Here is a 13,442-nt window from a genome sequence, read left to right as displayed (position 1 = left end):
CTAAAAACCTCATTTCTTACCCCAATTACCGACTCCGTCACTTGTGGGAACGTTTTGTTTAATAGTTGTAGCCCGATGTTCTTGTTCTCACTTTGGTGAGAAGTGAACATTACTAATCCGTAAGCATAACATGCTTCTTTATGTTGCATGTTAGCCGCTTTTTCTAAATCACGAAGTCCAATATTCGGATATATTGAGTCAAAATAATTTCTTAACCCATTGCGTAAAATAGCATTTGGGTTCCCCGCAATATATGCGTCAAAGTAAACACATCGTAACTTATGGATTTCCCAATGTGATAACCCCCATCTTTCGAATGAAAGCCTTTTATAAACCAAGGCATTCTTGGAACGTTCTTCGAATGTCTTACAAACTGATCTCACCTTAAATAGTTGTGCCGAAGAATTCTGACCGACTCTAGACAAGATTTCATCAATCATGTCTCCGGGTAAGTCTCTTAAAATATTGGGTTGTCTATCCATTTTGTGTTTTTATACTGTAAAATAGACAAGAGTTACATTCATAAAAAAAAAATACTTATTAATACAAGCAATTTTTACATATATCATAAAGCATAAGCACACTATATTACTTATATTACACCACACGAATACAACTATCTTATTCCGACTCGCTTGTTTCTTCTTCTTCGGTTTTGGTTCGTTTTGCCAAGTTTCTAGGGATATATGATGTTCCCTTAATACGAGCCGTCGTTATCCACATTGGTTTAGAAAAACCTGGTGGTTTAGAGGTTCCCGGGTCATTGTTACAACTTAAGGACTTCGGGGGTTGACGATACATATAAAGTTCATCGGGGTTGGAATTAGATTTCTCTATTTTTATGCCCTTTCCCTTATTATTTTCTTTTGCCTTTTTAAATTCAGTTGGGGTAATTTCTATAACATCATCGGAATTCTCGTCGGAATCCGATTCATCGGAGAATTGGTAATCCTCCCAATATTTTGCTTCCTTGGCGGAAACACCATTGACCATAATTAACCTTGGTCGGTTGGTTGAGGATTTTCTTTTACTTAACCGTTTTATTATTTCCCCCACCGGTTCTATTTCTTCATCCGGTTCCGATTCTTCTTCCGGTTCCAATTCTTCTTCCAGTTCCGACTCTTCTTCCGGTTCCTCTTCGGGAACTTGTGAATCAGTCCACGAATCATTCCAATTTACATTTGACTCTTCATTACTATTAGGTGAGTCAATGGGACTTGTTCTCGAGGTAGACATCTATCACATAATATCAAACACGTTAAGAGATTAATATATCACATAATATTCATATGTTAAAAATATATAGTTTCCAACAAAAATGTTAAGCAATCATTTTTAAAGAAAACACGGTCGAAGTCCAGACTCACTAATGCATCCTAACAAACTCGATAAGACACACTAATGCAAATTTTCTGGTTCTCTAAGACCAACGCTCGGATACCAACTGAAATGTCCCGTTCTTATAGATTAAAAACGTTCCATATTAATTGATTTCGTTGCGAGGTTTTGACCTCTATATGAGACGTTTTTCAAAGACTGCATTCATTTTAAAACAAACCATAACCTTTATTTCATAAATAAAGGTTTAAAAAGCTTTACGTAGATTATCAAATAATGATAATCTAAAATATCCCGTTTACACACGACCATTACATAATGGTTTACAATACAAATAGGTTACATCGAAATCAGTTTCTTGAATGCAGTTTTTACACAATATCATACAAACATGGACTCCAAATCTTGTCCTTATTTTAGTATGCAACAGCGGAAGCTCTTAGTATTCACCTGAGAATAAACATGCTTTAAACGTCAACAAAAATGTTGGTGAGTTATAGGTTTAACCTATATATATCAAATCGTAACAATAGACCACAAGATTTCATATTTCAATTCACATCCCATACATAGAGATAAAAATCATTCATATGGTGAACACCTGGTAACCGACATTAACAAGATGCATATATATAAGAATATCCCCATCATTCCGGGACACCCTTCGAATATGATATAAATTTCGAAATACTAAAGCATCTGGTACTTTGGATGGGGTTTGTTAGGCCTAATAGATCTATCTTTAGGATTCGCGTCAATTAGGGTGTCTGTTCCCTAATTCTTAGATTACCAGACTTAATAAAAAGGGGCATATTCGATTTCGATAATTCAACCATAGAATGTAGTTTCACGTACTTGTGTATATTTTGTAAATCATTTATAAAACCTGCATGTATTCTCATCCCAAAAATATTAGATTTTAAAAGTGGGACTATAACTCACTTTCACAAATTTTTACTACGTCGGGAAGTAAGACTTGGCTACTGGTTGATTCACGAACCTATAATAATATATACATATATATCAAAGTATGTTCAAAATATATTTACAACACTTTTAATATATTTTGATGTTTTAAGTTTATTAAATCAGCTGTCCTCGTTAGTAACCTACAACTAGTTGTCCACAGTTAGATATACAGAAATAAATCGATAAATATTATCTTGAATCAATCCACGACCCAGTGTATATGTATCTCAGTATTGATCACAACTCAAACTATACATATTTTGGAATCAACCTCAACCCTGTATAGCTAACTCCAACATTCACATATAGAGTGTCTATGGTTGTTCCGAAATATATATAGATGTGTCGACATGATAGGTCGAAACATTGTATACGTGTCTATGGTATCTCAAGATTACATAATATACAATACAAGTTGATTAAGTTATGGTTGGAATAGATTTGTTACCAATTTTCACGTAGCTAAAATGAGAAAAATTATCCAATCTTGTTTTACCCATAACTTCTTCATTTTAAATCCGTTTTGAGTGAATCAAATTGCTATGGTTTCATATTGAACTCTATTTTATGAATCTAAATAGAAGAAGTATAGGTTTATAGTCAGAAAAATAAGTTACAAGTCGTTTTTGTAAAGGTAGTCATTTCAGTCGAAAGAACGACGTCTAGATGACCATTTTAGAAAACATACTTCCACTTTGAGTTTAACCATAATTTTTGGATATAGTTTCATGTTCATAATAATAATCATTTTCTCAGAATAATAACTTTTAAATCAAAGTTTATCATAGTTTTTAATTAAGTAACCCAAAACAGCCCACGATGTTACTACGACGGCGTAAATCCGGTTTTACGGTGTTTTTCGTGTTTCCAGGTTTTAAATCATTAAGTTAGCATATCATATAGATATAGAACATGTGTTTAGTTAATTTTAAAAGTCAAGTTAGAAGGATTAACTTTTGTTTGCGAACAAGTTTAGAATTAACTAAACTATGTTCTAGTGATTACAAGTTTAAACCTTCGAATAAGATAGCTTTATATGTATGAATCGAATGATGTTATGAACATCATTACTACCTTAAGTTCCTTGGATAAACCTACTGTAAAAGAGAAAAATGGATCTAGCTTCAACGGATCCTTGGATGGCTCGAAGTTCTTGAAGCAGAATCATGACACGAAAACACGTTCAAGTAAGATCATCACTTGAAATAAGATTGTTATAGTTATAGAAATTGAACCAAAGTTTGAATATGATTATTACCTTGTATTAGAATGATAACCTACTATAAGAAACAAAGATTTCTTGAGGTTGGATGATCACCTTACAAGATTGGAAGTGAGCTAGCAAACTTGAAAGTATTCTTGATTTTATGTAACTAGAACTTGTAGAATATATGAAGAACACTTAGAACTTGAAGATAGAACTTGAGAGAGATCAATTAGATGAAGAAAATTGAAGAATGAAAGTGTTTGTAGGTGTTTTTGATCATTGGTGTATGGATTAGATATAAAGGATATGTAATTTTGTTTTCATGTAAATAAGTCATGAATGATTACTCATATTTTTGTAATTTTATGAGATATTTCATGCTAGTTGCCAAATTATGGTTCCCACATGTGTTAGGTGACTCACATGGGCTGCAAAGAGCTGATCATTGGAGTGTATATACCAATAGTACATACATCTAAAAGTTGTGTATTGTACGAGTAAGAATACGGGTGCATACGAGTAGAATTGTTGATGAAACTGAACGAGGATGTAATTGTAAGCATTTTTGTTAAGTAGAAGTATTTTGATAAGTGTATTGAAGTCTTTCAAAAGTGTATAAATACATATTAAAACACTACATGTATATACATTTTAACTGAGTCGTTAAGTCATCGTTAGTCGTTACATGTAAGTGTTGTTTTGAAACCTTTAGGTTAACGATCTTGTTAAATGTTGTTAACCCAATGTTTATAATATCAAATGAGATTTTAAATTATTATATTATCATGATATTATGATATATTAATATATCTTAATATGATATATATACATTTAAATGTCGTTACAACGATAATCGTTACATATATATCTCGTTTCGAAATCCTTAAGTTAGTAGTCTTGTTTATATGTATATAACTCATTGTTAATATACTTATGGAGATAATTACTTATCATAATCTCATGTTAACCATATGTATATCCATATATATATCGTCATGTCGTTTTTACAAGTTTTAACGTTCGTGAATCGCCGGTCAACTTGGGTGGTCAATTGTCTATATGAAACATATTTCAATTAATCAAGTCTTAACAAGTTTGATTGCTTAACATGTTGGAAACATTTAATCATGTAAATATCAATCTCAATTAATATATATATAAACATGGAAAAGTTCAGGTCACTACATTTGTCACAGCTCCAGCAAGTCAACTTCGACTTTTCAGTCAAAACAACCTTATTATAACCTTGATATATACGTTGCCCTTTCGCCATCATTACCGGGGAACCATTTATGTTCCATCACATTAGCAATAAACTTACCAACAACTTCACTGATTTTTGATTTTCTTAAAAATCATTATAATTATCAAAACCCATCATTTACCTATCTGCATCTTGTAAAGAGAATTGTCATACGAATCATTGGGAAATAGCAAACAGTATTTTAAAATCTCGTAGCATGTCGACGCCAACAGTTATACATATAACGTCTATCTCCTGGACTTACGTACTGCGAATGTGAAGTTTCTGAAAAACACCCTGAACTGCGAACTAGTTCTCGAAATACTGATGAAGCAGCAAAAACTATAAACGACCTTAACAGTAAAATGTTGATGATAAAGAGTAGTGTGTTGGCAAAAGCTCAGAAAAAGAGAAGGTTTGGAACTGGAAAACGGATTGAGCAAACTATGAAGGAGGCTGTGGATAAATCACAAAGACTAAACCTGCCTTCAAAGAATCCAAATGATTAAGTGTCTACTGAAGTCTTTAGCGAATATCTTACTCCTTACTTTAAAACTCTTGCGGACAATATTCTTCATCATCCTCTGATCTTAGATATTCTAATCTTTCATTATAAATATCTTCCATATTTCTGAAGATATTTCCATAACTATTCTTATCTGAAATCATTTATCTCTTTGCGCTATCTGTATTACATCAAAAAGGAAACTGTTTAGTTTCTATATTCTGTAAACCTTCGAGATTAAATTATGAATGTTTTTGAAGTAGTGTTGGGAACTGAAGCATGAGTTAGTATAATATAATGACACTTGATCAACGTGATTATATTACAGTAAGTCATGCTGAGTTTCTAAATGAAACGTGATGATTCACAGATCATAACATCATTATGTGCCATGTTACACAACTCTTGTATTCTACCTAAACTCTAAATATATCAAGAAAATATTTTCCTTGATGATTCGGCCTTTTCCGAGGTATTCTGGTAATTTGACAAATCAAGATCATGTCATTACAATTCCCTTCTTAGAACATTAACTATGTTCATTTCAAAATCCATACCTACAAATTCTGGACTATTATTCGCTTGACTTGAAGGCGGGAAGAGGAGACAAAAGTATAGAACTCTTGAATATAAAAGAAAATATAAAGCTCGACAACGACACATAAATTATAAACCGTGCATATCAATACGTATCGCCACGTAAAGACACGGGAGAATTAAAATTACTATAACCCCAAGGTAATAGTAAAAATAAATAAAATCCTCCGATGGTAGATGAAAGAGAAGAATGACATATATGAAAATTAGGAGTATATCAAGGATCAGAACGGGATGGAGCATATTAACGAATGTTTTAAAATATGAATTGGGAAAGGAAGAATAGAAGGTGTGAGCTGTGAGAATAAGGAAACGAAGAGGGTGAATTTATAGTAAAATATTCGACAGAGCAATCAAAACAGATGATCGCATTTAAATCGGATCCTAAATTTCCTTAATTATCGAAGAATCAAATCTTATTACGAAGATTTTCTCTAAATCTCTTGAACTCCGGAAATCAACCCATCTACGTCAAAAGATATGACGAATCTACGCTTAATCATTTCACTCTTTTGTGATAACTTCACTCGTACTCTTCACAAAAATCAAATTGCTTTATCTATATTACTTGATGATAATAAAACTCTAATTTCCAACTCGTATACGTCATAAAAACATACTTATTGTCAGCCATGACCATCCCATTCAAATTTCGGGACGAAATTTCTTTAACGGGTAGGTACTGTGACAACCCGGAAATTTCCAACTAAATTTAAACTTTATCTTTATATTATTCCGACATGATAAGCAAAGTTTGTTAAGTTAAATCTCAAGAATTTTAAACTGTGTTCATACATTCATTATAACCTCGACCAAATTTCGACGATTCACGAACCATTATATATAAATAGATATGTATATATACGTATATATATTATAACTTGAGAATATTAATAAAGTATTAAACGTATAATACTTTACACGAACGTATTTGTTTCAATATGTTTATCGATGGAATTAGAAGATAATATCAAATGATCGATTTATCAGATACATTGTGATATGATTACGGGTCCACTGTGATTTAAGAAATCTATTCTTTTTGACAACATTCGGAAAATGGTAAAGTGATTTATAAGTAAGAACGTGGAGTGTAAATAACTTAGATGTTGGATAACGACAAGTTAAGTAACTCGACATTTTTCATTAAGATGATTTCATACGTTTATTTAACCTTTGGACTTTATCTCATGCTTCACCAACAGACTGTAATTTAAAAACTTGAAACCTATTATGAATATATATGATTCTACTTTTCTAAAACGTTTTATGATATAACGATTTCCATTATTTTAACCTTTAAACAAAATGATTCTTAAATATATTTAGTTTTGGAAAACAAAATTATCATATTTATTTGATTTAGTTTTATACATACAAAAACGTTTTCAGTTTAAAAAGAACTTTATTATTAAAATGTATATAACTTTTATAAATATCTAGAACCACTTTTGACAACTCATTACTTAACCAGTATGATAAAGATAATGATATTTATATTTTATTTTATTAAATATATATAACGATTTAAATTAATATTATATATATTTATACGCATATTATACATACATCGTTTTATACTTTTACTATACTTAAACTTTACCTTTACTTTATTTTTACTTTACTTTAACTTTAATAATTCACTTTAATAATTCATACTTTAATAATTCACTCTAATAATTCATACTTTAATAATTCATACTTTAATAATTCACTTTAATAATTCATACTTTAATAATTCACTTTAATAATTCAAAAATCTATTATAAATAGAATTCAATAGGTTTCATTATTTCATAGAAACTTGAAAATATTTTTTTCTCTAAACTCTCTCAATCGATTTACATATATATATTTACTCCGTATTATTTCAAGATATTATTAGTATACATAAAATATTACAACGGAGTGCTGTCCGAGTGATTTCGAAATTGTTTTTCGAGCGGGATAGAGCTAAGGAAATTATGGGTTATAGCTACGGAGGTTATGGGTATGGTTCGGGAGTATTGCTCGTGAGTCAAACTAGTGTTTATCATCCCCGTTGCGTCTACATACTTTTCCTGCAATATTGAATCTCAATATTGATACGTGAGCGCTCATAACTTAACTTTTATATATTATTAGTGTATCCCTGACTAGTGCTCGAGTATATAGGATTATGCATGCTTATACGTTCGTTATTGTCGTTAGATAGGTTATGTCGAATCTTGAATTAAATACATATGCTATTAAGATAAGATATATGATATGCATGTCGTTGGAAAGCTAGCGAAAAATTGAGAACTTTTCATTTAGATATCGAATGGTTTCGATGAACGGTTTAGAAGTTATAGTCAATTGAATTTTTGTAAAAATGATTATTATTATCGTCGTTATTATCGTCGTTATAATCTAATTATTATTATTATTATTATTATTATTATTATTATTATTATTATTATTATTATTATTATTATTATTATTATTATTATTATCATTGTCGTTATTAATAAAAGATATTATTGTTATTTTTATTATTATTATTATCGTTATTATCGTTAAGATTATTATTATTATTATTATTATTATTATTATTATTATTATTATTATTATTATTATTATTATTATTATTATTATTATTATTATTATTATTATTATTATTATTGTTATCATTCAAATAGTTATTAGTATTATCATTAATATTATTATTATTAGTATTATTACAATTAAAACTAATATTAGTAACATCTAATTATTATGATTACTATTATTATTATTATTAATATGAACGCGATATAAAATACGACTAAAAGCTATTAAACGAAGCGATTAGGAAATAATGAGTATGAGTATCATGATGAAATTAAGATATTGTATGATATGGATTTAAAGGAAAAATATCGTTTTCATTATTTTACTATTATTATTATTATTAAAAGTATTATTAATATTAAAACTATCATTTTTACTAAAATTATTATTTTTAATAAAAATATCATTGTTAATATGAAACATCATTATTATTATCATTTTAGTACTATTATTAATAAAAATTATCATTTTATCATTTTTAGAAAATATAATTATTGTTATTTTTATTAGTAGAATAAAAATTATTATTACAAAATAATACAACTTTTACTTATTATTATTATTATCAATATTATTTTATCAAATAAATATGTGATACAAAGATATTTTACTACGTATAATATAATTACATTAATAATACCTATCATATTATTTTTATGATATTAAATGAACTTTATAAATTTTATTACTTAAGATATATAAAAGTATATTTTTATTATATAAATTTTAATATAAAATTTTATTTATTAATAAAAGAACTATATTATTTACTTTAATAAAATCTGTTAAAAATATTTAAATATATAAAATGACTATATTTAAACTATATAATAATCATGTATAAATTTTGGACGACATTTTGGTCAATATGACTTTTGTTGACTTTTGCATATTTAGTCTCGAGCATTAGGATTGTGATACACTACGACTTGACCTAAATTGTTAGACAGATATTGATCAAACATATAAATATATATAATTAATATAGGTTCGTGAATCCAAGGCCAACCTTACACTTGTTCAATGACGTCATATGTATTTTTACTACAAAATTCAGTATTATGAGTTTCATTTGCTCCCTTTTTAAATGCTTTTGCAATATATATTTTTGGGCTGAGAATAAATGCACTGCTTTTATAAATGTTTGACGAAATAGACACAAGTACTTGAAACTACATTGTATGGTTGGATTACTATACCGAATATCGCCCCTTCAAGTCTGGTAACCTAAGAATTAGGGAAATGGCCCCTAATTGACGCGAATCCTAAAGATAGATCTATGGCCTAACAAACCCCATTCTGAAAATTGGAATGCTTTAGTACTTCGATTTAAATGGTGATTGTGATTGCCAATATTTATGGCATACTTGCGAGTATGCGGGAGATATTCTATATGGATTATGTTAATGTCGGTTACCAGGTGTTCATCATACGAATGATTTTTATACACTTGCGAGTGTAAGGTTGTTTATGAAAAATGAAATCTTGTAGTCTATTAAAATTATGGAATTGATGGATTATGATAAACTAATGAACTCACCAACCTTTTGGTTGACACTTTAAAGCATGTTTATTCTCAGGTATTAAAGAAATCTTCCGCTATGCATGAAATGTCCCGTTCTTATTGATTAAAAACGTTCCATATTAATTGATTTCGTTGCGAGGTTTTGACCTCTATATGAGACGTTTTTCAAAGACTGCATTCATTTTAAAACAAACCATAACCTTTATTTCATAAATAAAGGTTTAAAAAGCTTTACGTAGATTATCAAATAATGATAATCTAAAATATCATGTTTACACACGACCATTACATAATGGTTTACAATACAAATATGTTACAACAAAATAAGTTTCTTGAATGCAGTTTTTACACAATATCATACAAGCATGGACTCCAAATCTCGTCCTTATTTAAGTATGCGACAGCGGAAGCTCTTAATAATCACCTGAGAATAAACATGCTTAAAACGACAACAAAAATGTTGGTGAGTTATAGGTTTAACCTATATATATCAAATCATAATAATAGACCACAAGATTTCATATTTCAATACACATCCCATACATAGAGATAAAAGTCATTCATATGGTGAACACCTGGTAACCGACATTAACAAGATGCATATATAAGAATATCCCCATCATTCCGGGACACCCTTCGGATATGATATAAATTTCGAAGTACTAAAGCATCCGGTACTTTGGATGGGGTTTGTTAGGCCCAATAGATCTATCTTTAGGATTCGCGTCAATTAGGGTGTCTGTTCCCTAATTCTTAGATTACCAGACTTAATAAAAAGGGGCATATTCGATTTCGATAATTCAACCATAGAATGTAGTTTCACGTACTTGTGTCTATTTTGTAAATCATTTATAAAACCTGCATGTATTCTTATCCCAAAAATATTAGATTTTAAAAGTGGGACTATAACTCACTTTCACATATTTTTACTTCGTCGGGAAGTAAGACTTGGCCACTGGTTGATTCACGAACCTATAACAATATATACATATATATCAAAGTATGTTCAAAATATATTTACAATACTTTTAATATATTTTGATGTTTTAAGTTTATTAAGTCAGCTGTCCTCGTTAGTAACCTACAACTAGTTGTCCACAGTTAGATGTACAGAAATAAATCGATAAATATTATCTTGAATCAATCCACGACCCAGTGTATACGTATCTCAGTATTGATCACAACTCAAACTATATATATTTTGGAATCAACCTCAACCCTGTATAGCTAACTCCAACATTCACATATAGAGTGTCTATGGTTGTTCCGAAATATATATAGATGTGTCGACATGATAGGTCGAAACATTGTATACGTGTCTATGGTATCTCAAGATTACATAATATACAATACAAGTTGATTAAGTTATGGTTGGAATAGATTTGTTACCAATTTTCACGTAGCTAAAATGAGAAAAATTATCCAATCTTGTTTTACCCATAACTTCTTCATTTTAAATCCGTTTTGAGTGAATCAAATTGCTATGGTTTCATATTGAACTCTATTTTATGAATCTAAACAGAAAAAGTATAGGTTTATAGTCGGAAAAATAAGTTACAAGTCGTTTTTGTAAAGGTAGTCATTTCAGTCGAAAGAACGACGTCTAGATGACCATTTTAGAAAACATACTTCCACTTTGAGTTTAATCATAATTTTTGGATATAGTTTCATGTTCATAATAAAAATCATTTTCTTAGAATAACAACTTTTAAATCAAAGTTTATCATAGTTTTTAATTAACTAACCCAAAACAGCCCGCGGTGTTACTACGACGGCGTAAATCCGATTTTACGGTGTTTTTCGTGTTTCCAGGTTTTAAATCATTAAGTTAGAATATCATATAGATATAGAACATGTGTTTAGTTGATTTTAAAAGTCAAGTTAGAAGGATTAACTTTTGTTTGCGAACAAGTTTAGAATTAACTAAACTATGTTCTAGTGATTACAAGTTTAAACCTTCGAATAAGATAGCTTTATATGTATGAATCGAATGATGTTATGAACATCATTACTACCTTAAGTTCCTTGGATAAACCTACTGGAAAAGAGAAAAATGGATCTAGCTTCAACGGATCCTTGGATGGCTCGAAGTTCTTGAAGCAGAATCATGACACGAAAACAAGTTCAAGTAAGATCATCACTTGAAATAAGATTGTTATAGTTATAGAAATTGAACCAAAGTTTGAATATGATTATTACCTTGTATTAGAATGATAACCTACTGTAAGAAACAAAGATTTCTTGAGGTTGGATGATCACCTTACAAGATTGGAAGTGAGCTAGCAAACTTGAAAGTATTCTTGATTTTATGTAACTAGAACTTGTAGAATATATGAAGAACACTTAGAACTTGAAGATAGAACTTGAGAGAGATCAATTAGATGAAGAAAATTGAAGAATTAAAGTGTTTGTAGGTGTTTTTGGTCGTTGGTTTATGGATTAGATATAAAGGATATGTAATTTTGTTTTCATGTAAATAAGTCATGAATGATTACCCATATTTTTGTAATTTTATGAGATATTTCATGCTAGTTGCCAAATGATGGTTCCCACATGTGTTAGGTAACTCACATGGGCTGCTAAGAGCTGATCATTGGAGTGTATATACCAATAGTACATACATCTAAAAGCTATGTATTGTACGAGTAAGAATACGGGTGCATACGAGTAGAATTGTTGATGAAACTGAACGAGGATGTAATTGTAAGCATTTTTGTTAAGTAGAAGTATTTTGATAAGTGTACTGAAGTCTTTCAAAAGTGTATAAATACATATTAAAACACTACATGTATATACATTTTAACTGAGTCGTTAAGTCATCGTTAGTCGTTACATGTAAGTGTTGTTTTGAAACCTTTAGGTTAACGATCTTGTTAAATGTTGTTAACCCAATGTTTATAATATCAAATGAGATTTTAAATTATTATATTATCATAATATTATCATGTATGAATATCTCTTAATATGATATATATACATTAAATGTCTTTACAATGATAATCGTTACATATATGTCTCGTTTAAAAATCATTAAGTTAGTAGTCTTGTTTTTACATATGTAGTTCATTGTTAATATACTTAATGATATGTTTACTTATCATAGTATCATGTTAACTATATATATATCCATATATATGTCATCATATAGTTTTTACAAGTTTTAACGTTCGTGAATCACCGGTCAACTTGGGTGGTCAATTGTCTATATAAAACATATTTCAATTAATCAAGTCTTAACAAGTTTGATTTCTTAACATGTTGGAAACATTTAATCATGTAAATATAAATCTCAATTAATATATATAAACATGGAAAAGTTCGGGTCACTACAGTACCTACCCGTTAAATAAATTTCGTCCCGAAATTTTAAGCTGTTGAAGGTGTTGACGAATCTTCTGGAAATAGATGCGGGTATTTCTTCTTCATCTGATCTTCATGCTCCCAGGTGAACTCGGGTCCTCTACGAGCATTCCATTGAACCTTAACA

The sequence above is a fragment of the Rutidosis leptorrhynchoides genome, chromosome 11 (genome assembly GCF_046630445.1).
Source record: "Rutidosis leptorrhynchoides isolate AG116_Rl617_1_P2 chromosome 11, CSIRO_AGI_Rlap_v1, whole genome shotgun sequence".
Lineage (NCBI taxonomy): Eukaryota > Viridiplantae > Streptophyta > Magnoliopsida > Asterales > Asteraceae > Rutidosis > Rutidosis leptorrhynchoides.
This window is presented reverse-complemented; position numbering follows the sequence as displayed.